The sequence below is a fragment of the Ursus maritimus genome, unplaced genomic scaffold (genome assembly GCF_017311325.1).
Source record: "Ursus maritimus isolate PB19 unplaced genomic scaffold, ASM1731132v1 scaffold_24, whole genome shotgun sequence".
Classification (NCBI taxonomy): Eukaryota; Metazoa; Chordata; class Mammalia; order Carnivora; family Ursidae; genus Ursus; species Ursus maritimus.
In genome coordinates, this window is record NW_024424897.1 from 9,681,482 (window position 1) to 9,708,972 (window position 27,491).

Consider the following 27,491-nt stretch of genomic DNA (forward strand, 5'->3'; position numbering starts at 1 on the left):
TAATTCTAATAGTGTTAGCAGTATCTTTTTAGGGATGATACTACTAACGTTTTCAAAATATAGCACATATATTATTTTATTTAACCAGGCCAAAAAAAATAATGAAGAAGTAATACAAGCATGATATTCTTCATTTTGTGGAATGATAGCAAGACCCATTCGTCTAGTCACCCAGCAGCTCAGCCATGTAGCTGAGGATTAAAATCTAGGTTCCTTCAGACAAGTAGATCTGGTTCATACTGCATATGCTGAAGAAGGCTGATCGAAGGGGAAGGATCATTCTGGAAAAGTGAAATCAAAGCTTTTTGTGAAGACTGGATTGTAAATCTTCCTAATAAATACATCTAAGACCCCGGGTTGGCTCTATTATCTCATGTGTTGGTTCTATTAAAAATAGTACACACACACACATAAATATATGTAAAACATTTATTTGACTTTAGGAGATTTGGATTTATCAAAACACATGAACATACAAACTGTTGAGTTTAGACAACACTGTATCCTTTGCCCACAGAACTACTCAGTAATTTTATTATTAGAAATAATATATTATACGCATCATTACTATATACAGTGTTACTATGTTATATAGATATTTATATGTTAATATGATTGGTATGATTATACATACCTAGATCAACATAATGGAATATTGAATTCCATATTATTATCTACAATGTGGTATGAAACAAAAAGTATAATCAAGTCTAGATCTCAAGGTTTTTATCTTTTATCTTGACCAAAGACCAAATTAAAAAGTGAATGAAATAACCTATATATCTAGTAAATTCCACGAATGCCCCAAATGGTACTCCCTGATCTGGATGTTTTGTGAGAAAGTAGCCAACAAATACAGCCACTGCCTTTCCCACCTCAGCAATCACCATCAAACCCAAATCCAGAGCAGCTGATACAATTTAGTGGCGCAGGAAGAGACAAACACGTGTGAAAGCCAACCCTGAAAGCCCATTGGATTACACAGTGGAGACTTTTGTGATAAAGGGGACTTAGTTTTACAGCTTAGTTGGGCGGGGGGGGGCGGGGGGAGAAAAACGAAAGAAGAAAAATCACCCAGGGTCTCTTTGGTTAAGTTATTTTGCAGATTTATTGAAACGTGCACGTGGTCGCAAATGACTTCCAGAAGTCAGAATTTCAGCTAAGCCATCCTGTGGCTGCCGGCTCTCCTGTGCAAACATGGCCTCGTGCTCTGAGGTAACGTGAGGTAACTGTTTACAGGCAGGGAACACTTGACAATGTTAATTGCAGGATGCCTCAGGCCCGGGCTGGCAGGAGGCTCCTGGATCCTCCACTCTGATTAGAAATTTGTGAAACATAACACATCTTGCCAGGTCCATTCACATTTGGGTCAAGCCATTTCTGCCAAGTAAAAAGAGGAAGAGAAATATCATGGAAACACACACAGACACATGCCTACACACGCATGCACATGCGTGCACAAAGTGGGTCCTTGGAGCCAATGCTGAGTCTACACAAGCTTGCCTGATTAACTCTTTTTAGCTGGTCACAACAGTGAAAATGATCGCATTAGGTTATACTTGCTCCTGGCTCTTCATCAGATATGCTTTCCCTGTGGTTAGTGTTTGCCGACGCAGAGCCGTGCTTACTGATAGCCGGGAACACTTTATTAAATACTAATGCACTGATGAGTTTAAGCACTTTCACTAGTTCCTTGGCTTCCTAATATATAGCCCCAAAGTCAACAAACAGATATTAATATCCGAGCTATGCCTACAAGAATCCAAAAAAGCCCATGAATTTTGTTTAATCCACTTCACCACTTTGATTGAATTCACAGGTGGTTTAGTGAGTCTGGGTAGAAATACCTACAAATTTATTTCATAATAAAACAAAACAAATGTCAATTTAACCAACCCAGTGGGGGAAAATAGAGCCACGCCGTTGTTTGCTGTAAGGCTGCACTAGAGGGAGATAACCTTGTACAATTTTGCAATGTCTTTCTGGCGCTCTGTGATGCTAGGAGTGATGTTTTCTTCCAGTGGAATTTCTTCGCATTTCATATAATAGTCTTTTGTTAAGTCAGATATTACCCAGGTAGAAGCATTTTGTGTTATTTTGCCTTCCCTATTCATTTATAATTTTCTTGGAGTAAGGGACTCTGATGCATTTTTGTATCACACACAGCAAAATGTCATCCACAGACTAGTTGTTCTAGAAATACGGAATGGAAATAAATTGAAAAAAATTAATGATTGAGAGGCAAAGTCTCTCACATTTCTTTGGGCTCTTCTGTTGTTGTTAATTCATTCCACACATGCTCATAATAGATATATCCTGTGTTCCAGGCATGGTCCTTGTCACTGCCGTGCTACAGATATGAACAGGATATACTGCCTGCCCACACGTAATGTAAGGGGAACATAATAGAGAACAAACATTTTGATACGATACGAAATACAGTATATCTTATTAGGTCCAAACAAAAGCCTATGGAGGAATTCAAGGAAGGGCTCCATTGTTTTATTTATTAATCTATTCTTCATTTATTAAATGCATATTCCTTTTAGGCAGGCACTGAGAACACAGTGTTATTGGCAATCGATAATACTACCTATCACCTGCGCAGTGTTTGCTCCGTGCTATCAGCTATTTTCAGTACATTACAGGTATTAATTCAGTAAGTTGTCACAAAAAAAATCAATGAGGCAGGTATTACTACTGTTCCTATTTGCCAGATGAGAAAACTGAGGACAGAGAAATTAAGTAACTTGCCCATTCTGTGTAGGAGCCACAGAGACACACTGATCAAATAGTTTCCTTTAGTGTGGGAAAAATCCCAAAGCAAGATCCATGACTGTAGATGGCTGTATAACCGACCAGTGTAGTATGCACCTTAGGCTGATATTTTAGGCACTATTTTGAAATCAGCTTCTCTCAAGTGTATCCTAAGTTGACCAGGGTGTGCCAGGTCCAGGAAGTGAGTACATCATTTAGGATTTGTAAATGTGACCATAATGATAGTGGATCCAAGCACAAAAGTACTTATATTAGAAAATAATTCAATATAGGGGCGCCTGGGTAGCGCAGTCGTTAAAGCGTCTGCCTTCTGCTCAGGGCGTGATCCTGGAGTTCGGGGATCGAGTCCCACATCAGGCTCCTCCGCTGGGAGCCTGCTTCTTCCTCTCCCACTCTCCTGCTGTGTTCCCTCTCTCCCTGGCTGTCTCTCTGTCACATAAATAAATAAAATCTAAGAAAAAAAAAAGAAAAGAATTCAATATAAGACAAATCATGCTGGTCCTATCAAAATCCATGTCATCCATAATTAGAATAAAATATAACTGTTAGCATAATATCATCTCTAATTACAAAATAAGATGTGGGGGAAACACCTAAGATTTGGGGATGCAAGGTAAATTCTGTGGCTTAAGTAAATTTCTCAGAAAACTATCAACATTTCATCTCTTTAACTATAATACCAAAGTAGTTTGCAAATAAATTTAGTTAGCCTATGAGAATACTTTTCTCCCTTGATTGCTTTTTAGCATAGAATACTGTGAAGACCCACAGCCTAAACTTCAAAAATCTCACACAATTATATGTCTGCTGTAAAATGGGATAAGATAACCAAGTTGAATTAATTTTATTTGTAATATATACTTTGAGCATGGTACATATTCCAGAAAAATAGAAACTTGAGACTAATTCTTATTGAGTATGTGTTTTGAACCCTGTGTAATAAATACATAAAGAAAATTTCCATGAGTTGTGAAAATCGTTTTCTTCGTTTCAACCAGGAGATTTGTTCTTTAAAATGATAATGTGGTGTTAAAAGTTTGATTGCAAAATGGCCTTGCTCTGGGGGCAGCTCCTGTGCTGCCTTGTGGTTTCTGCTGATATAAATTTGATATTTTACAAATGCAGAATATGAAATATATTCCTAACATGTGTTTCATACACTTATAATACACCCAAATGAAAAACAGCCTAGGCTTGGAACATTTCTTGGCTGTGTGCTTAATGCGCTGTTTCTGGAACATGTTAAATGTTATTATAGAAATAATTGAAACATTTCACACAGTTTCATGTAGTGAATTTTGCATGTTAAACTCATACTTCTTCCTTCAGTTACAGAGGACGTTGCATGACTGATACACAAATGTTTCCCGTAGAGTCGGGAACACGGATCTGGTGGGGGTTTTGTTGTTGTTGTTTGCTTGTTTTTTAGGAAGCCGTATTAGGTAAACTTTGGAAGGATTTCATACTCAATTTTGCCAACAACCGCCTATCCCTGAAGAGATTTATGAGGAGAGGTTTTTCTTAAAGTGAATTATTGAGAAAGCATAGACAGGATTTCTATTTTCACAATTGAAAATGATATCTTTTATTCCACTTAAATTCATCCCTAATTTTCCCTTGTATTTCCTCGGTGAATTCTCTTTGTTTATCCTGGTATCCTAGCCTTATCTTTTCATTGATAAGCTCTAAATACTTAATCATCCAAATAGAACTCCTTTAATTCTGTATGCTGAGTGTGGTCCATTTCTAATGAGATTCGCTCTCTCAATTTATGCAAGTTGCAAGCTTTTCAGTTGCTTTGGAGAATTCAGGAAGGAGCGGCTCTGAGAGTTCTTTGCTTTCTTACTTTTTAACCCAAAGTTACACTGAGTGTCTGGGTAGGTTGCTGGTAGCTACGAAAAGACTTAGAAAGTCTGAAGTTATTCAATAATCATAGTAAATTATTTTTGGATATTAATCTTTTAGTTTGTTCTGTGAACTGAATGTGACATTTATGAATCTATTAGTAACTACTTAATATATATATATATATTTTTTAAATTCATTAATCTAACAACAAACTACACTATCTATTTATTGCATGTTTGACTACTATCACTAAAGTACATTATGAGCTTACGTATGTTCCATTAACAGTGCCCGCTCTATTGCAGTGGTTTTCAAAGTGGGGTCCCTAGCGTAGCACCAACAGCAAGTCTCTGGAACTTGTCAGAAATGCAAATTCACAGGCCCCACTCTAGAGCTGTAGAGGCAGAAACAAGAGCCTGGGAGCCTATGCTTAGACAAGCTTCCCAGATGATTCTGAAGCATGATCAAGTTTGAGACCCATTGTTCTAGAAGGATCCATACATTTTACTGTCTACTGAGATGATGAACATCCATATTTTGCTAGAGTCTTTGCCTAATTACAGGGTCAATTGCAGGTTGTAGAAGAAATACTTACATTGAAGTCAAATAAAGTTACCAGAAGTCTGTCATTTATTAGGCAATAGATAACCCATCTTAAGATTGTGGGTAAAATACTCTTCTTGCTTTCTGTCCTTCTCCCCAGTGCCCCATCTTTTCTCTGTCAATATATACTCACATCTGCACACACACACACACAATCCCTAAAGAAACCAAATAAATATCTTTTTTTTCACTTTTATTTCAGCAAAGAAATTACTTAAGACCATCATAATCAAATTAATTTGTGTGTGTAGAAATGTATAGTTTAAGTCATGGAAAAATGATCTGTCTGATTTTGAGAGATCCTGGGGAGTAAGCATTACATAAGTTTACCTAAGTTTGCCGGTACATCTGTCTGACGATCGTCAGCGGCAGTAGAATGTAGTATCGTGTGTGGTGGAGTTTCTGGTTTTTTTTTTTTTCCTAAGAAGTGGAGTTCTGAATCTGAGTTTGACCAGTTGTTAGTTTTGTGACCTACAGCACTGGTTTTCAGTTTTCTCCGTTGTAAAATGGCAAAAATAATACGAACTACACCATATCATTTTTTTGGAAAAAATAAACAAGATCGTGTGTGCATAACGGCACACGTAGTACTTATTCAATAAACGTTAGGTATCATTAAGCTGGATTTTCATTGCGTGTCTTTCTTAAGGTCACATCCTCAACCTTACTTTGTTTTCTTGATTAATGTGCTAAAACATTACCTTTGGAAACATACAGTGTAAAGTTTCCTTTCCACTGAATTTTCAATAAATTATGAGCTTTCAATGTAATGATATGCATTTACCTTCATGCCCTCCCTTTAAAAAAACTCCCTTTAACATTTATATTAATGAGTCTTTTCAGTAGTTATGAGTCTGGACTATGCTCTTCCAAAGAAGTTTCCTCATAAATTAGCATTAATTGATGTCCAGTTTTTGGAAAATGTTAGCACACGTTATTTATGGCACGTTCTGTTCGTGTGGCGCCTCTTAATGTGAAAAAAAAAAAAAAGTTTTCAAAAGAGGTTCAGATGCTGTTTCCTTTGCTTGCAAAATGGGGAAAGCCGCGGCCTTTGCGTGTTTGGCAAACCCTCAGCAATATTTCTGGTTAAAGAGCATGTAGGCGATCTGAAGTCAAGGGTAAATGTGTGATCACTCTTGTACGGCAGTTGACGTTTAGCCTGCACGAGCTCCCGATCGTGTGCAACCAAGTGACACAGGCACCTTCCCCGGACTTTAATAAAAATGCCTTCTATCTAAAATGCAGAAAAATTTCAAAAAGGTTGCCATCCCTTCTCCACATCTTACATTATGAGAATAACACATACACTCACAGCACTAAAAATACTTAGTTTTATTATTCACTGTGCACGTGTGTGTGCACACTTGTACTGTTTGCACTCTGATAAGTATCTAAATAGACCAGAAAAAAAAAAAAAAGCAAGATTCCATTAAAAAAATAAGGTTACAGTGTGGATATGTGCTTGTAAATCTATAGGGAAAACATGATGTAAGATTGTAAGCAGGAATGTTCCTGAAAGTTGGGAAGTTTTTTCTTCACGTTAAACACCTTGAACTCATGTGTGCTGACTGACGGTTCCCGCAGATGTGCTAGAAAGCTAATCCTTAGAGATACAGGAAATGGGTGGTTAGACTCTAGCACATAATAAATTCTCAATAAATTGTGCCTGTTGTTTTAATTTTTTTCTAGTCTTCAGTACTTGGTGATTCTTTTGTTTTGTCCTTTTTTCAATTCTACTGTGTGTTTGCTGATTTGGGGGTAACACAAGGCTTAAGTAGAGAAGACTCTTCCAGTAGAGATAAATCTGTTTTCCACCATAGAAAATCTAGAATTAGTCACTTCCTTTAATATAATCAGTCATATAAATATAAATCTACACTGGCTTTTACTAAGGGGAGATCAAAGTTAACTGGGTATTTCCATAAAAATTTAGATTAACCAAGAAACATGGGATTTTTTTTTTTTAAGAATTTTTATTTATTTATTTGACAGAGACAGCCAGAGAGAGAGGGAACACAAGCAGGGGGAGTGGGAGAGGAAGAAGCAGGCTCCCAGCGGAGGAGCCCGATGTGGGACTCGATCCCGGAACATCGGGATCACGCCCTGAGCCGAAGGCAGACGCTTAACGACTGCGCTACCCAGGCGCCCCTAAACATGGGATGATTTTTGCATCAAATATAAGCCTGGTTGAATAAATAAGTCAAATCAAATAATACTTTTTTAAGTCCCATTGTAAACCTAATTTTTGAGTAATAAGTGTGTCTATAGATATAACCCTTTCTCTAAGGAATTTGTACCTTTTTTTGAGGAGATGGTATGTAGCCAGGGCAAATGAGAACACTGGAAACTTCATATAAGAGATTCTGCAATCTGCTGCTTGGTTGTATATGGGCAATTATAACCATAGAAATTCAGAGGACGTCAGTAATATTTTCTGCATTCTACAGTTCTTCAAGAGTTGAGTCAAAAGAGGGCTGGTTCCAGGAATATAAGGGACATTTCACAAAAGATGGTCTCAAAGTCAAGGAGGAAAAGAAGTATTAACAGATAGCAAGTCAAGTATACGTAAGGTGGAGAGAGAAGACGGTGTCTGAGTTGAAAACAAAGTGGTTAGAAGGAGATAAGCCAGATCCACAAAGTGTGGTTGGTAGAGAAGCAGCAAGAAAGACAATTGAGGGGCGCCTGGGTGGCTCAGTTGTTGAGCGTCTGCCTTCGGCTCAGGGCGTGATCCCGGCGTTCTGGGATCGAGCCCCACATCAGGCTCCTCTAATGGGAGCCTGCTTCTTCCACTCCCACTCCCCCTGCTTATGTCCCCTCTCTTGCTGGCTGTCTCTCTCTGTCAAATAAGTAAATAAAATCTTTAAAAAAAAAAAAAAAAAGAAAGACAATTGAGAAAACAGATGGCTGGAGTGAGGAGCAGATGTAAGAATAGGCTCATGCCATGATTTTTCAGAAGCTTAACTAAACACGGCTGTTAGCACATCTGAGAGAATATGGGCAGGTTTTAGACATAGTATGGGGGGGGTATTAAAAAAACAGCTTAATTGGTGGAAAAGACGCTGTTCATGGGTCAGATTCTGTTAGCGTCAAAGAATATCAGGGTAAAATAGAGACTCTGTAGGCATAAAATTTAGATTGGTTTTGTCCTCTGCTCAAATTTTCACCCGAAATGGGAAAGTCGTGTAGTGTTCTTGACCTACTGTTTTCTCATCTGTGGTATAGGATTAATAATACAAACTTCGTGGAATTCTTCTGAAAGTTAGCAATGGTAATATGCGTTGTTACCGCGAGATCTAACACGAGCTGTTTTTAGTAAATACCTATGGTTCTTATTCAGCTCAATTTCTTACCCAGTGCTTCAGTCGTCCTGATAACATACACATCAATTTGCATTATGACTAGGGCTTGAAGAGTAATGAGTTAGAATAGTCATAGTTGTTTTTCTTTTTGTTTTAAACTAGAAGACATCATTCCACCTATTAGAAAATCTTCCACTCTATTAAAATATTCTCAGCCTACAGTTTTTCTGCACTAGCTTCTGAAGTTCAACCATGGATGACCAATAAACCTAAAGTTTCTTTTGCGTGATAGCATGTCCCAACTCTCGTATGCTCTCCGGGTTTCTCTACTCTTTGCTTCTGTGGGCTGAACATCCCCGTTGTCTCATTACTCAAGGGAGCTCAGTGGTTGCTCTCTCTCTGAGAATATTCTATCTGAGAGAGGGAGTTTTAAAACAAGTATGGTGTGATTTGACCCATGCAGAATAGATCTGAAGAGTTACCTCCCTTGCTCCTAGATAGATATCCTAATAAAATACGGTCCAAGTCGCCAGCTTTTGACAGCGACATCTCAGGATCTATGACAGCAGATTGTCAACTTAAAGCTCATTCTAGGGGATAATCCATAAGTCAGTCCACCTACTGACTGAGCCATTTGAGTTTGCATTCATTCCATGGACGTGCAGTGTGAAAAGGCACTTCTCTCGAAATGACTGAGATTAGAGGAACCTCAGAGATTCCCTCTCACCCCAGGTTCAGATAGTCCCAGATCCCTGACAGTCGATATGTGAACTCAGGGGGTTGTTTTTTGCTTGGTTAGTTTTTCCTTTGGCCCAACCATACGGATGATAACTACATCACCTCAGCATCGTCCTGAAACGCAAAGAGTAAAGAATTCACTACTTAATAAGAGAATGTAGAGACAGGAGGGCTACTAGAATGTTGTTTATCTACCCCTGCTCTTTTAATTTATTTTCTCCGTGTTCCCAATGCCTTCTCATTCCAGTGTCTGTTTTCCCTTTCGCTTTCATGACTAGCCATGCAAAAGGAATTCAGTAATTTCAAATTTTAGTAAACTGCACTTCAACGGTAAACAAGCAAAAGCGACCACATCAGTGTCATGTTCCCAATAAATATTAGAGTCTGACGTAGATTGGGTTTTCCCCTGACTGCTCTGGGGACTCTTGAAGTTCCAGTAATCAGTCTTTCCTAGATTCTTTGACTGATTCACTAGATGTTCTGGGCTCGACTTTGAGCGTGGGGATTGTGTTCACCATGAAATGACATAGCTAAAGGTTGAAGTAGAAATCTGTGACTGTAACCAGCCTAAAGAAAACAGAGAAATCCGTTCCAATGAATTGTATTCTTTATTATCAAAAGTGAAAAATGTTGATAGAACAAAGTATACACAGTTGATTCCTCAGAATTTATTACCCCTTACGCTTAAGGATAAATTTTTGTTAAAAAAATAATAAATAGAGGTGCCTGGGTGGCTCAGTTGGTTAAGCATCTGACTCGACTTCAGCTCAGGTCATGATCTCAGGATCGTGAGATCCAACCCTGTGTTGCGCTCCCTGCTGGGCGTGGAGCCTGCTTAAGATTCTCTCTCTCCCTCTGCCTCTTCCCCCTCTATAAAAAAAAATTAAAAAAAAATAATAAACATATCGATTTACCCTGAAGAGTTTCAGAAAAGTATCACATTAAAAAGGCATGGATCTGCTGGTAATGGAATTTTTTTTTCCTGAAACTATGATTGTTTTTCAAAAGCTAAAAGCAAATCACAGAAGAAAAGACAAGTAGTTAGGCCACCAAGGAGAATATGCAGGCGCAGTTGAAAGTGATTTTATATTTTCAATTCAAGATATATGCAATCCATTACAATTTTCAGGGCCCAAATTTCTGATCTCTCTTCTTTTAAGAGATCTATTTCCCACACCATTTAATATTACTATTGCCTGGAGTCAAGTTCAAGCCATAATGTCCAATTTAACAAAAATGTTAATGCAAAAAAAACACACACACACAAAAAACAACAAACAACTGACATCTAGGTATTCCCAGAAGACGGACTCCACCAGAATTTCACTGATATGATTGCTCATCAGTCAGTGCTCCCTAAATACCTTAATTCTAAAACTTCTGAAAGTAGTTTCCCTTGGATTTGATGATTTCAGAAAAAAGAACTGAACCACAGATCAGATGGAATTGTGAAAAGAAATTAGGTAGGACACGCTAAAGAGAGAGAAGTAACTAGACATCTCAATCATAAGCCACTTTCAAAATGGTGTTTTATTACTGTTAGGAATGCAGAGTAACAGGAATAAGTGGCTGGTAGTGTTACCAAGTAGGAACACTAGCAGACAAGCTGAAAGAGAGAAAACGTCGCTGTAAATAAAATAGTATGTTAGCTACGCATTGGTAAAGTTGGTTTTAAGAATGCTGGCAAAGCGTCTTTTTTAAAACATCTGAACTTTTTATTCCCTAACCTAGTCTATCAATTTTTAAGATGACACAAACCCCAATCCGATCCATTCTCATAATATTGAAATCCGAATGAGTGCGAAACAAAGTAGCTTTTCACCACATTTACATTTTTATTCCAAGAAACCAACATCACCAAGAGCAGGCTGCCATGAACGTACACGTTTTATTGAAGGATGAGTCAACGCGAATAAACCAAGTGCCATTTGGAGGGCTAAGTTACAGCACGAGCAGGAGGACTCGAGGGACCTTTGGGCTGTAGACGTGTAAAGCGTAATTTAACGTATGATTCTTCCCGCCTTTCTGCTGTAACCTCCCCCCACCAGCTGTTGATTTCTTCGTACGTGGAATTCCTTCTTGCGGCATTTCTAACCCTCCTGAACATCCATTAATCAAGGCTGCGAAGGGTGGTAGTTAAATGCATGGGCTTTCCAAATCCTGGTACCCCATGCACGAGTGTGTGACCGTGGGCAGGTTATCTTCTCTCTGCTTGTTTCTAAATTGGGGAAAAAATAGTACTTATTTTCCCCCTCATAGTTGGGCAGATCAAATGAGAACGCATTGCAATGTTTAGAGCAATGAATGACTTAGATTAAGTCCTAAAGGACTTACTTACTGTTTGGCCTAGGCACATAACCTAGAGCAAGTACCCTAATGTTTTTTCTTTGCATTTATCTAATGCTCACTATTTGCAGAGTACTGTGCCACAGTACGAGAAATGCAGAATTTCATACAGAAATCTTCTGTAACTTCTTTATTGATGTATGTATGTGTTTTTGTGAGAGAGACAGAGAAAGTGCATGAGTGGGGAGGGGCAGAGGGAGAAGGAGAGAGAGAATCTCAAGCAGGTTCCACACTCAGGGCAGAGCCTGATGCAGGGCTGGTTCTCACAACCCTGAGATCATGACCTGATCCGAAATCAAGAGTCAGACACTTAACCGACTGAGCCACGCTGGCACCCCAGGAATTTTCTATAATTTAAGGCAGTTTTCAATTTAGTAGAAAAGAGAAAATTTCTGAAAAATCTGTAGAAAATGACCATTGATCGAAACTGCCAGCCGAAGTTCTGGTGCCTCGTATGTATCATTCAAAGCAAGATCAGTCTCAGATCACGGAATGCACTGGTCACAGCCCTAGTGTTTACTGAGCACCGTGCGTCTGCCAGGCTCTGTGCTTGGTGGTCAAGGTATAATGTAAATAAGAAATGGGCTTCATCTCAACATACTCCTGCTTAGTAAAGCAGACAGATCTATAAGCAAATAATTGTATCTCATTGACAGACAGACTAGAATCAGGATGTGTTCAAGGGAGGATGGAGTAGATTCTTCTCAGGGGGAGGGGGGAGGATCCCATTTCAGAGATGAAAACAGGTGACCTGATCCGGAGGAATGAGCGGAAGCAGTGTCAGGCCTAGTAGGCAAGTGAGCCCTGCAGACAATAGAAGTCAGAGTGTGGTGCGTTTAGCACCTGTCAGTACCCCTGCGTGGCTGAAAGAAGGGTAGCAGGTGCGGGAGACGAGTCTGTGAGCAGAGAGCCATGCGCAATGATTATTTGTAATTCACGTTCCAAATTGCTGCAGGTGTGAGAAACTGATGAAGAAAGACTAGTAGAGGAATTGTGTCTGTATGTCCAATAATACCTAAGCCTTCACCGTGACCCCACATTCCCTGGGCACCATCATCATTTGACTCTGTCTTCTCTGATCTTATTCGAATGGAGGCCTTCCTGCTTCTTCAAAAAACCTGTTGGAAAATAGAAATTGTTACAAATAAAATTTTCAACATTATTCTCTTTTTAAAAGGAAGAGCTTTATGTGCTGTCCTTTTAAGCCACTTTATTTTTGGCAAGACTTTTAGAAAAGCTCTCCTTTAAAAAAATAGAAGTTTTCCTTCCTAGAGGCACAATACTCAGACATGAGGAAATATCAGTCAAGAAGACAAAATAAACATGTAATTCAAAAAAGCCCTGAGCCAACTTGAATATATTGAATACTGTGTGTGTGTGTGTGTGTGTGTGTGTGTGTGTGAGAGAGAGAGAGAGAGAGAGAGAGAGAGAGAAGGAGGAGGAGGAAGGAAGGAAGGAAGGAAGGAAGGAAGGAAGGAAGGGAGGGAGGGAGGGAGGGAAGGAGGGAGGGAGAAAGTCTCCTTCAAGACTTCTGGTTTACAGTGTGGATTGTTGAGAATGATAGCCCCCTTCTCTCCCAGACTATAGCAAAACAGTGTTAGTCATCTGACAGTCCCTCAAGGGATTCAGGGCTGGCAAAAGATTGTTGCTTTAGGTTTTGCTTTGTGGTCTGACTCAAATTAAATCTATGCACCGTGCATGTCTCTAGTTATAATAGAATCCACCATGAGTGCTGTTTCCAGGAGCAAATAACATCACTATATCACCCAGAAATGGAAGAGCTGAGACGGGGTGGGAAATTGAATGCACAATAAGCCTTTTTCCTAATTCCAGACGACTCTGAGTTCAACGTGATCATTCCTATTAAACTTTATAGCAGTCTTATCTGTAAGGTTGAAGACGTTTTGGGGACCTTTGGTGTAATGTAGGTAACAAAAACCTTAAAATCTATGGAATAGGTCGCTGTCTGCCTTCACTTATCTCTTTAAAGGATTATTCATTTTCCTTAGAGAAAATCATCTATGTGGGGACACGGAGGGCACCTTGAACCTGAACAGATCACTGTCCTTGGTCAGAAGAGGAAGGAAGATTAATGCCAGTGAACATCAACACATCCCACCAGTAGAGGATCATGCGTTACTGCAGTGGGCTAATGACATCAGTTCTGTTTTGGGAAGAACAGCACTGTAAAATACGAATAGAATACAGGAAGCAGCAGAGCTTAATGAAGAGAGAACAGACTTTAGAATCGATGAAGCACAGGTTTACTTTTCAGTTCCGCGTGGGGCAGTCACCTAATCACATAGGCATGTGTTAAAGATTAGGCAAAGCTTACGTCCAGTGTCTGCTGGATCACCTGACATGTGGTCGGCCCAGAGTGCTAGCTGCTTTTCACACAAATAATGAAAAATCATGATGCAGGATAACCCAAAATCCAAAGCATAATTCCTTTTGTGTGGTGGAAAGTCAAGGACAGATGGATTATGGGGAATATAGGAATCAATGCAAAGGAGAGAGAATGACACTAACGCAAAAGGCGAGTTTCAGGAAGTCCCAGGAAACCGGCAAAGACAAGATCGGAGACGGTAGGGAAGCTGTGAGGACGGCCCGCCCTCCACTCCCCTGCCCGGCGTGAGAGTCTGCAGGTACTTAAAGGGGCTCCACTCCTGGGTGTGAAATGTCTTTCCTTCCAGTTTTATTGCAATGGCAAGTGGGGTGACCTTGAGTGACCCCTTGGCTATGTCAGGAAAGTGCTGGTAGTGCCTCTGACACAGGGTGCAGTCCCTAAATTTAGAGGTTCCCAGCATGAAGTTGGCCATTCATTCGTTGTATGGCTTGGAAAATCTGATGACGATTTAATTTTTCAAGGCCTCACATTTTTATCTGTCAAGTTAGGAGAGTGAGTCATGTAATCTAAACTCCCAGTGAGCACTAAGAGAAGATGACAGTGTTTTTAAGGATCGGGAAGGAGAATGATGAAGCAGGTGAGTTAGGAGTCTGTGTACAGCAGATTTGACAAAGAAGCAGCTGTCAGTCAAGTCTAGCAGGCTGCTAACTCCCCACTCACCTGTGCAGCCACAGCTAATCTTATGGTAAGAATCCCATCTCGTCATGTACACAGTGTATTCACATACAAGTATATGTCATATATGATGTGGCCCAGAGTCCTATCTGAATGTATAGAATGTGTTCAGTTGGCAGGAAAAAAAAAAAATATTCCGATTTGTTTTGTTTAAAAGAGTTAGCCTTTTCTCTTATTTATTTATTTTAATTCAAGAGAAAACCAGCAAATTCAGCCAGACAGTAGCTGTGTCTTTTGGCTATAGAAATAATCTAATAAAAGCATCGCCTTTCAAAAGGGAAGGTGGGGGTAGGAGGGGAAGAAAGAAAACCCATCTCAGACATCGGTAACGTCATTTCAGCCCCAAATATATTTCACTCCAGGTTTGTATTTTTTGGACTCGCTCAGCTTACAATGGTTTTTACCCCAAGTTCATGCCACCAGAGTTGGAATTCATAACACAAACATTGAGACCAGGCAGCGATTCACAGTCCTGACTCTGTTAATACCCCGTAGTAGGTCTTCTACCATGGTCAGAAGGTAAGATTTATTTTGACAAGTTTTCTCCTGGTTTTGTAGACTAGAAATTGTATAATGAGGGTTATCCAATGACTATATATGGCATAGATTATCTGAATCCATAGCAAAATGGCAGACAGCCCCCTCCCCTGTGTACCCACCCACAGAGCCTAGAATTAGGTTTTCATTAAGTCATTACCCTCTTTAATGGGTAGGATGTAGATCTTGTTTTGGGGGTGGAACCAGACAAGAAGTGATCATGAATGTAAGCTTCTCAATTAAGGAAGTCTCCTTGTAGGGGAATAAAGAAAAAAAAAGAAAAGAAAGAAAGAACACTTAAATTTTTTCTGTGGTCACGGTCAATTCCTTACCTTCGAAAGCACATTTTGGCATCCTTTTCCAAAAGGGGGTTTAATAGACTTTGGATTAAGGCTGCTGAGATTTTTTAAGAATAGTAAATGAGTGTGATGTTTCTCAAAGTGATGACTGGAGAGGCTTCATTAGTAGAATACCCGGGTTTTCAGAAAAGATTGTAACGTATAGCTGGATGGAGAAAATGGACCATATCATGACTCTTACGGTCACAATACTCATTCATTTCTTTTTAACATATGGATTCCAGACTTTAATAGTGTTTCCATCAAAAATGTAGTAAAGCTCTGCATGTGTGTGTGTATGTATGTGTTTGACTTAGTCACGACTTTATTGTCATTAGAGGAAATGATCAGTCTTTACTTCTCAGAGATATGTAACAGTCTGCCGTTGAAGTATCTAGGGTCTGCTGAGTGGTGGTGAGCTGAATGGTGGTAAAGTAAAGTGTTGCTGGAGCTCATTCTGCAATTGTTGGTATTTATCACAAAATAGACTGGCATGCTATGCTCATGAGACCAAGGATGTGTCCTTAAAAAAAAAAAAAAAAGGATTTTAAAGAGATCTAAATGTGTTTGGATAAGATAATCTTTATGATTTCGGCCAGTCCTGAGATTCAGGATTCTAAAGACTCAGTAAAAGAGATTCAAGAACATTTCATAGTTTTTAATCAGCATGTCAGCAATTAGAATCAGTTTCTTCTTCATACAGAATCAAAATAATAATCATTCAGCAGTTCTTTAAAATATTTGTATTAACTGTCTATTTAGGTGCAGACTCTGTGTCTACTCCTGGATGCATATCTCAAACATGTGGAATTTACAGCTTATGTGTGGAGACCAAAGATTATTAGCAACAAGTAAGAACCACAGACTGTGGAAAGAACTATGAATGACTCAAAGTGATATAACAGAGAGTAAATGAGGGAGGCTAACGGAAGACAGAATAGTTAAGAGAAGGCTTTTCTAGGGAGGGTAAAAATGAGCCAACTCTGAGAAGATCTCAGAGCCTAGCGTCCAAAGAGAGGAAGCAGCAAAGATGAGATTCTGAGAAAGAAAACGTGGGGCCGATTGGAACCAGAGAGCCGTAAGACTGAAACAGAGCTTGCTGGCAGGGGAGTGGTGGGAAGGTGTGGTCCAGCCTAGAGAGGCAGGCTGGACCCTAGTCATTCGAAGCTTTCTAGGCTGATGTAAGATTTTTGAAAGAATACAATTTTAGTACCATAAGAGGCCTTTGAAGATCTTTGAATGAAGGGAATGATAGAATTTGGTTCTCAGTTTTAAAAGTCACCCTGGATACAATGTTTAGAAGGCACCAGAGTAAGAGTGGGGAGTAAGGAGATTCATAGGAGGCCCTTATCTCTATTCACTTTCAAATGATGGTGGCTTATTCTACAATGCTAGTAGTGCAAATGAAAATAAAAAGCAGATTTAGTACATATCAAAGAGTTAGAATCAACAGACTTTTGATTAGATGTAAGGTTGAGATGATCATTTAAATTCATGCTAATTGGGCACCTGGCTGGCTCTGTTGTTGGTAGAGCGTGGGACTCTTGGTCTCAGGGTCAGGAGTTCAAGCCCCACGTTGGGCATAAAGTGTACTTAAAAAAAAAAAACCCAAAATAACAACACAGTAATATCAGTTGCTTAGTGTCCTAATGCAAGAGAGGTTTGATACTGGCTGATTTAAAGTCCAATCAGCAGTAGAGAGGGGGAGGGCTAGGTTTGAGGAGCAGCTCTTTCCCCAGCCTTTCAAGGAAACAAATTGAGAGAGGCCCCACCATTTTCAAAAGATAGCTTACAAAATTACTACGGACTTCAACATACAGCTACAAAACAGGGAAAGGGAACCGAGGGAATGCCCGCTTGTTACCAGTTTCATCCCCAAAGTGACATACACCATTTCTGTTCCAATTTCTTTGGTGAGAAATAGTTCGCTTTACCCAGATGCAAGGGCAGCTGGAAAATACAGTCCTGGGCCTCACAGTTGCTCCCACTAACACCTCTGCTCTATAAATTGAGGTCTGAGCCATGTCTGTCACACCGAGTGAAGAAGTGCCTATCATCATTTTCTGAGTTGTGTGTATTTTTTAATTTTTTAAAAATGAGGCAGAGAAACTTTGATTTAAATTCAGTTATACCTGTAATATGAAGTTGTACAATTTTCAGATCAGACAAGGTGTTTGTGCCAAAGAAGCAAATTCTGAACACTTACCTTCAAAAGGGCTTCAAAATAATGCTCAATGCTGAGAACGTCTAGCTGTGTGCTATCGTAAAGCTATAATCCTTAAACAAGCTAATTTGCCCATTTATCACCACAGTTGCTTTAAAGTGGAATCTATTGCATAAGTCCTAAGCCGTCATACTTGTTCAATGAGAAATTCCCCACCATTTTAGTAGGCAAATTAGACTTCAGCTCTCACCACCAGGATACAGGTATGTACCCAGACTATTTCAACGCTCAATGTAATTTGTCCATGGTCCACTCTCTCCATTATCTGCTTAGATTACTTGAAAATGAACGCTGTTTCATCTGATTATAACCAGCTGGCCACTGATGAAGATGTTCTCCTTTTTTATTTCTTGCATCAATTTATTTGAACATTGTTTCATATGTAAGTAGGCAATAAGCAATAAAAATACTGCAGTCCTCAAAAGGATAACTGAAGGTTTATTCCTTACATTACCAATCTTAATATAGATATGATGCTTTTCAGTAATTTTTCTGTTGTCTCTGGCTGGAGGTTTTACATATGCTAAGATTACTATGATAAGATATCCATTGCATAAAAACTTTAGTACACTTAATGGGTTTTTCTAATTGCTTTTGTCAACCATAGTCAGATTTTCCTATCAGTTCCTAAAGCATCTGAATTGAAATAAATTACAATTCATTTCCTTAAAAGGAGTTTGACCTTACTAAGCGCTGTTTTTCTCTAAAGCGAGGATGATGTAGTCCTAGAGTGATCTTTCAGAGTAATGAGAAGTTTTAGAGTTTCTACTTTCCTCTTTGGAAGGAAACATACATAGTTGACATTTTTTTTTCAAACCAAGGTATTAAAAGTATATAATATTTTTAAAACACTCTTCTTAGAACACATAAAAAAAGGGTCCTTATAATTAAATAAGGTAATGCATGCAAAATACTTAGCACAGTTATTGGGCCATGTAAGATAAACGAGATCTGTTGTGATGGCAACAAGTGTTTGTGCCACCAAGTATAATAACTGGACTTGATTATCTTCTTGGGCTCTGAAACTCCAAGTGGAACATATACACCAAGACGATCCCTTTCACTTCCCCAAATCACTTTGAAATACTTTGGGGTTTAGGGAGATAACAGTAAAGGTGCTATGAAGACCATACTGCCATTAAGGACTATGGATTTCTTGTCCACAAGCAATGTTGTTTGGAGAAGTTAACTAAGTGGAAAAAAACAGAAGCATATAAAAATGAGCATTGTAAAAAAAAAAATGATCACTGTAGATTTTAACGGTAGATTATATTGTAGAATGGTTTCTCCTTACCTTCATATATACATAGATATATATGTAATATATATTACATATATATACACATATACATTATATAGACATATAATATATATCACATATACATACATATATGTGTATATACATGTATATACACATGTATATATCAGATATATATTATATGTATATATGAATGTAAATATATATTTACTGATTCTATGAGAAAAAATTCTCAAGTTTTCAGAGAAAAACATCAATTTATTATATTTTAAATTTAAGTATTTTCAAAAGGTTTTTTAAAAATTGTAAAATACACATAATATAAAATTTACCATCTTCACCATTTTTAGATGTCCAGTTCAGTGCCATTAAGTACATGAACTTTTTTTTTAAAGATTTAATTTATTTATTTATGTGTTTGTTTATTTATTTATTTATTTGAGGGAGGGGAGGAGCAGAGGGAGAGGGACAAGCAGACTCTGTGCTGAGGGCAGAGCCCAATGGCGAGCTTGATCCTACAACCCTGAGTTCATGACCTGATTCCAAGACAACCAACTGAGCCACCCACGCACCCCAAGTATATGAACATTGTTGTGGTGCCATCACCACAACCCACAGAACTGTTTTCATCTTGTGATACTGAAACTTTGTACCCATTAAACAATAGCTCCCCATCCCCAGTTCCCCCAGCACCTGGCAACCACCACTCTACTTTTTGTCTGTATGAATTTGACTACTCTGGGTACCTCATGTAAGTGGGATAAGATAATGTTCATCGTTTTGTGACTGGGTATTTTCATTTAGTGCAATGTCTCCAAGTTTTATTCACGTTGTAGGAGACGTCAGAATTAACTTCCTTTTTCAGTCTGAATAATGTTCCATTGTATGTACACACCACCTTTTGTTTATCTACTCATCCGTTGACGGACACTTGAATTGTTTCCACCCTTTGGCTGTTGCAAATAATGCTACCATGAACCGTGGGTATTCAAACATCTGGCCGAATCCCTGCTTTCAGTTCTTTTGTGTATCTCCCCTGAAGTTGAATTGCATCTACCCTACATTTAAGTCTTTGATTTATTTTGACTTAATTTTTCTATGCGACATAAGGTCAAAACTTTTAAATCATTAACTTGGATTGGCATCTAAGATCACGTAATTCACAAATGGATTGAATTTAAGTATCATTTGATTTAATGCCCGAACTAACAAATTCTTTCTAAAATAGTCACAGAATATTTTTTTTCAACTTAGGCTATCTTCTACTTTTCCTTCAAAATTCAACTGAAATGTTATCTATTCTGGAAGTATTCCAGAACACCTCCCTCCTCAGCATACACTTATCTAGAATGGATTTAAGTGACTCATTTCTGAGCTCGTCCTAAAGTACCCACCATAATAGACTATGCTTTTAATTATCTTTGCCTGTCGAAAATATGTTAATCCTTAAGGCAGAAATTATATCTTAGTTTTCCTTGTGTTCCCAAAGTGTACTTGTCCAAAAAAATGAATCCAGAGGGTAATTTTCCAGCTTCCCTGCCTTATAAGAGGAACTGCTCATTTTTGGCTAAGTTAAATTACAGCAACATATTTTTCTTCACTGCAGTTCACATATTGTTCCTAGTTCAGCCTTAGATCAAGTAAAGTTCATCTTTTATATGAGAGTCTTCTAATTATTTTGACACAACCATCATGGCCTTCCCCAGTGTGAAATCTGTTCCAAAAAAAACTTGTTCAGATCCTCTCCTGACCCTAATCACCCTCTTCCTTCAGCTACGACTTTGTATGTTGAGAGTTGGGGTTGGGGGTGTTAAGTCATTTTCTTTGGAGTTTTTCATAGCAAAAATACAGGAACTGATGTAAAAGTCTCATCAAATCACACAAAACTATTTGGAATCACTTTAGAAAATTAGTTCTGAATCAGGAGATAAGAAACTCTACACAGGGGTGCCTGGGTGGCTCAGTCACTAAGCATCTGCCTTCGGCTCAGGGTGTGATCCCAGGGTCCTGGGATCGAGCCCCTCATCGGGCTCCCTCCTCTGCTGGGAGCCTGCTTCTTCCTCTCCCACTCCCCCTGCTCGTGTTCCCTCTCTCACTGTCAAGTAAATAAATAAAATCTTAAAAAAAAAAAAAAGGAAAAAAAAGAAACTCTACACAGATGATATATGTGCAATTATTGTTAGTTTGAAAATGAATCCATATTTGGCAGCTGGCAACTCTTTTCCCTGGGAATGTGTAGAGGAAATCCTGACACTGTCTGTACCTCTCAGGTCACTACTATCTTCTATAGGTGAATGAGCTTTTTTAGAATTGTACTGCACTCTTCCCAAGAAACAACTCATTTTCCTGTTAGAAGTTGATAAGGTTTTTGAAAACGCACATATGGAGACTCCTAGCCTTCTTGATTGCCTATGTTAAAGGATATCATAATATCAGATTCTTTCTTTTCATTTCCTCTCTTCTCATAATCTTTTCATGTTCCCTCTCTCTCTGTGTGTGTGTCTCCGTCTCTCTCCTTGATCCTTGAACAACACAGGTTTGAACTGTGTACGTGCACTTGTACACGGATTTTTTACAGTACAACTCTGTAAATGAGTTTTCTCTTCCTTATGATGTTCTTCGTAACTCTTCCCTCGAACTTACTCTATCATAAGAGTGCGTATATAAAATACACATACAAAATAGGTGTTAATCGACTGTTTATGTTATCAGTAAGTCTTCCGGTCAACAGTAGGCTATTAGTTAAGTTTTGGGGGAGTCAAAAGTTATACATAGACTTTGGACTGTGTGGGCGTTGGACCCTGCATTGGTCAAGCATCAACTGTATATATATATTTTCTCTGTGCTTTTACAAATAAGATGTATAAGTTAAGAAGCTCCAACTGAACTAAACCCAGCACTCATATTTCATTCACAGTTTTTATCCTACTGCTTTGGGAGTAAAAAATACCAACTGAGTTCCAAGTTTGCAATGACAAATGTAGAATTCATCTTGAATTCATGTATGGGTGACATTTGCATGTTGATTTCTTTGCCGTCCTAATGGTTACATTTCAAAGCACATCTTTCCTTTTATCTTCAGCTGAATGAGACATCAGAATAAGGGCCAGATAAAGGCGGAAGTCCTTTGTCTGAAACTTCCCAGGCCTGGCCAGCTGTGATGAAAACTGTCTGAAGTTTCACAGGCTTCTTGTCTGGCCTCAAGCTGCTGTTTGCCTCTTTTATTTTGGAGATTTTAAGGGAATATTGCATTATCGCATACAATGTCTTAAGGGAACATCGGAGTCCTAGTCATGGTTGCGTCTGAATATATGTTAGATTAAATCATTTATTAGGTAATAAACCACTAATTACACGAGGGAGAGGGGCTGGCTCTTATTGTAATCATGTTAATTTCTAAGTCAACCACGTATTTAGGTTATATCACAGTCTGAGCTCCACGGAGATTGTTTATCCCTCTTACTGATAAATCTAACCTTTTAAGGACGTTTAGTTTTCTGATATCCCACTGTAGGTGATGAGATCATGTGTTTCGCTTTAGCTCGTTTATTTCCCATATAAAATCTGTTAGTAAATCAACAAACAAGATACTGTCTGATGATAGAGGAGAAAGGTGAACAGACTGATTATCTCAAATTACGTTTAGTCAATTTTGAATAAGAAATAATGGTGATTTGATCTAAGCAGCAAGTAAATTTAGACAACTCAAGTTTTAAAAATCAGACAATTATGTCAGAGAATGGTATTGGTATAATTAAGACTCTCAAGCAGTCTTTTAGTTTTTTCTTACTTCCCGTAAATATATGCCTGATTTGGGATAGGTACCTATATGGTATGCCCAGGAATAAAAAATATCCTGTGGTTATCTGAGCCTGCAGCATTATTCATGTTGTTTAACATTGTTTTAGAGAAAAACCATTTATTATTTCAGAATATTTTGTTCTCTACAATAGTGTAAGGGCAAGTACACATAACATATCATACAATATCTTGAATCCAAACAGGTCAGGAAAATTTGATCATTATACATAGAGGGTCCTGAGCTGTTTTGGGATCTAGCTCCTTGAAGTGCTATTCATTAAATCAGGTTGACTCACTTCCTCATACCCTTCTATGTTTTTTTCATGCCTGACAGCCCAGTCTACTTAGCCTGACCTCAAGGCCTGGCACTCTGCCTCCAATCCAAGTTCCTGCTCCTTCAGGCCTGCATCTTGTCCTGCACATCATACACCTGTCAACCTGGACTATTCACTTGTCCCAGAACCTCCTCTGTGCTTTTTCACCTCTGCGCCTTTGTTCAGGATGTTCCCACAGCTGGAATGCTCATCAGCGCCATCTTTGTTACAGGCCTTACTGTTCTGTGAGTCCAGTTCAATTGCCTGGTTCTTCGTGAAGTTTCCCATAAGCCCTCTTTTCTTTTCTTTATATCATCATCGACTTGTTTGTGATTCTTCCATAGCAATGATTTTATGCTGCATTTTAGCTAGATCTTCTTGATAATATAATAAATATCTTGTCTATAAAGACAGCGTTTTCTTAATAGGCAAATCTGTAGTACAGCCAGTGCCTTATAAATGTCAAAAGACGTCAGATGACTGTAGGGACTTGAGTCCAAAGACAATGCCAAGTATTTTAGGTTTTTGTAATGGCAGCAACCTGCTCCCAATTTTTGTTTCAGTTATCTGTTGTAGTTTAATAGACCAGCTCAAAACTGAGTAGCTTTGAACAATATTTATTGTTTTTTATGATTCTTTGCTTTGGCGAAATGGGGAGTAACTCTGCTAATCTTTCCTGGAATCACTCACATGACTACAGTCATTCATGATTAGGCTAAGGCTGGGAGTTCCAAGATGGTATCAGTCACAGATCTTGCTACTTTGACTGGCTATAAGCTGGGCTTCCTTGGTTTTCCTCCAGTTGACCTCTCATCATCCATTAGACTTGACTTCTTCACCTTATCGTGGTTTCAGGATTCTAACACAGAAAGGGCCCAAGTCATGCACTCTGTGAAGACCTGGGCTTCGGAATTCACACAACTGTACTTCAGCCATGTTGTAACAGGCAAAACAACTCACAAAGCAAATAAAGGAGTTGGTAAGATAAACTCCACTTCTTGATGCAAGGAGCTCCTATGTTCTCAAATTAACTTTTTATTTTTTAATCCCTTCCACCTTTTCTCCCTCACTCTCTCTGCCCAAATTTGTAAGAGTTAGCATTCTGTTGCGCGAAGAGCTTCTCCTGCTAGCTCATGCAATTCTGTAGCCACTACCACCACCACCAGTAATAATAACAAGCCTTTGCTCATTGCCTGTTATACTCCAGTTCCTTTACATACATCATCTGTATTCAACAACTCCATAAAATACGTATGATCATTAAACTAAAAAATATGAGATTTAGACTCTTTAGGGAGCTAGGGTATACATCTGGACTTATCTATACAAATCTGTGTTCTGTCCACTCCCTCTAAGGGGTTCTACAAGAGGATTTGGTCAAAAATTAAATATTTACCGAGCCCCTCCAAGCACTAGGCAAAGGGCATACGAAGCTTTAGTAGAATGTCCAGTCTGGCTCCAGCCTTCCCACTCATTCCTTGGCGTCTCTTGGCTCCTCTGTATGTCAAAAAATACAAACATAGCTGTCAATGAATGTTTTCTCACCTTTAAGCCAGAAAACTCAGAGTTTAGCATCTGTATGTTATTTTTTTCCTCTTCATCTTTTTTTTTTACTTTATTTTATTTTTCTGACTATTTAATTTATTTAAATTTAGGATTGGTATTTAAATTTAGTATTGATGACTATGACAACACGTAAGTAATATAGTTCAATCTTCTGGGCCTTTGTTTTGTTGTTGCTGTTGTTTCCTTGCTGTTGTTTGTTTGTTTTGAATCGGTGTAATTAGGTGGTTGGGCCATATTCTAAGATGTCTTCAGGATCTAGGCTGTTACTTCATGGACCAGCATTAGTAGATCTGCTCCTATGAGTGAAAATGGGGTAGAGAACAGACGACCTGTGCAAAGGACCAGTGGCAAGTTAATGCACATAAGTAACAAAGATGAAAGAAGAAGGGAAATAAACTGTCGAGGGGACATTTTTCTTCTCCTTCACCTCTCTCCTTTTTAGTCCAGAAATGAAGAAATCATTTAGGCAGCTCTGCTATCAGCACCTCAATCTCTTTGGTCCTGCTGTTATGTTCACTTGGATTTAGGAAAGTCTCACATATCATTTTTCAAAAGGCACAGAAGAGGAAATATGGTAAAATGACAACCCTTCCAGGAAACTCACCTTAGACTCAAAATTTAAGATAAAGCAAAGTGGAGATGCCCACAGCTTTTCAGTGGATTTTGATTTGAATGCGAAGGCTCTTCAAAACTGTATTTTTTCAGTAGTTAATTTGAGCACATGAAAAAGAAGGGGAATGGTTTCCAAAATCTCTTTGTTTGACACCTTACACCACTGCAGAAAAGACTCATGCAAAATTTAGTAGGAAATACCATGAATTCCATCTCCACCTCCATCTCCATCCTGTGGGTCCTGCTGTGGAGGTCTTAACTCTACTTGATGGGAAGAACACTCCAGAACACTGGGAGAAACAGAATAGGATCTGCACAGCAAGAACCACTGGAAGGAGGTAGAGATGAAACTCCTTTTATTTTGTAATATTCTTCGTGTAGCAGAAGGCTGATTTTTCTCAGTAAGTTTATCAATCCCCCCATTTTACTCTTCATGTGTAAACACACTCAACATCACAAAAGTTGAAGAGGAAAAGACTAAGTTTAAATTTTCTCCTGAAAACCTTTATTTTGTATTGCCTTCTGTAAGAAACAACTAGATAAAGGGGAGCTACCTGATAATATAAAACTAGGGAAGTTAAGGCCCTTTGTACCTTATAAGAGTTCTACATGGTTGTTGTTAAAAATTGGTCTTGTTCTCTTTCAATAAATAAGAGTATTCCATCCTATGGAAATGGCCATTCCATCCTACTGAAAACCATGGGAATATTTGGAAATGAGCAGATGTCTTGAAGCATGGGCAAGCTACCCTCGCAGTCATGCAAAACGGAAACATATTTCATAATGGAAAAAAAAGAAACAAGGATATCAACATCTCGTGGGCCCCAAGGAAAGGACGTGCAACACAGTTTTCCCTATTTCTCTCTCTGGGGACTTACATGCTTTTTTCACTACTTCATTTTTTTGTATTGATTTTAATTTGTCCACAGAATGGCTTCCTCTCAGGTGCTGATAGAGTCTTTGAAAGCTAATTTTAAATTCTCATAAAAGAAAATATCATTGGTCTAACTTGGGCTAGATTTCTACTCTGGGTCCAAAGTAGTTATGGATGCCTAATGCCCCTTCAAAAGAGCTTATGATGGCAGATGGTCAGAAAAAAGTTTGGGGCTTATTTTTTCTAAAGGGAGCATAGAAAAGGAAGGAAATAATTGGTGGTATTGGAGTTTCTGTTTCTAGAAGAACATACACGGTGAGTGGGCTGAGGAGGGAGGGAAGACAGAAGAGCATCAGCTACAATCATTCTTGGTCAGCGGAGGCCCTGCTTCTCTGAGCCTGAGGGTGTGTGGATCAGGTTTGCTATCTCTCCAGCATCTCTTACTCTGTCAAGGCTGGTCTATTTCATGAGATGACACACACAAGGGCACCAATTGGTTAATACACTCAACTCTGTCTGACTTCCAATTATTGAAAATTCCTTCCAGATCCAGGCCTTAGGTTGTCTGTCAATCTTAGTTTATAAGGTCATAAATTTGCATCTTTTCTGTCTTTACATAGTTCTTTTAGTGGGAGTTTGGGAGAAGCTTTGTACGGGGCTTCTAGACAGAGGCCATTTTTAAACCAGAAACTTTGTTCACCTAATTGCCAAGTTTATTTGGCTCTTGTTTTCATTCAACCTAAAAATTTCGATGTGAACATTATCCAAGAATAACTCCTCCTTAAGTAAATATAGTATGTTATTGAATAAGAAGCACATCGAATTTTAAACCAAGAATTCTAAGGTTTCCAGAAAACAGGTTACCCTCTCATGGAGTTTCTTGGGGGGGGGTAGTAAGTGACTTGTGACCCCCAAATGAAAACAAACTCTAAGATCTCAATGGTTATAGTTGGGTATTATTTTTGTCTAAGAAGGTTGAATATTGTAGATAGAAGACTCTTATAACATAAGGAATATTATTAAATATTTGCATATCTCTGGATTATGTTTTTTTTCTTTCCTTTTTTTTTTTTTTTGGAGCTAGAGTTTGAGTCAACAAGAGATGGAAAGATATTTCTTCCTGGCTGAAAAATAAAATTCAAAAATAGGTATTTTGAACTTGTGCAGTTTTTACTTCCTAAATCTGTCACTAACCAGGGTATCATTTTGTGTGTGTGTGTGGTTGGCTGTTATTTATGAATACGTTATATTTTATGAAATTTTAATTTTGCAA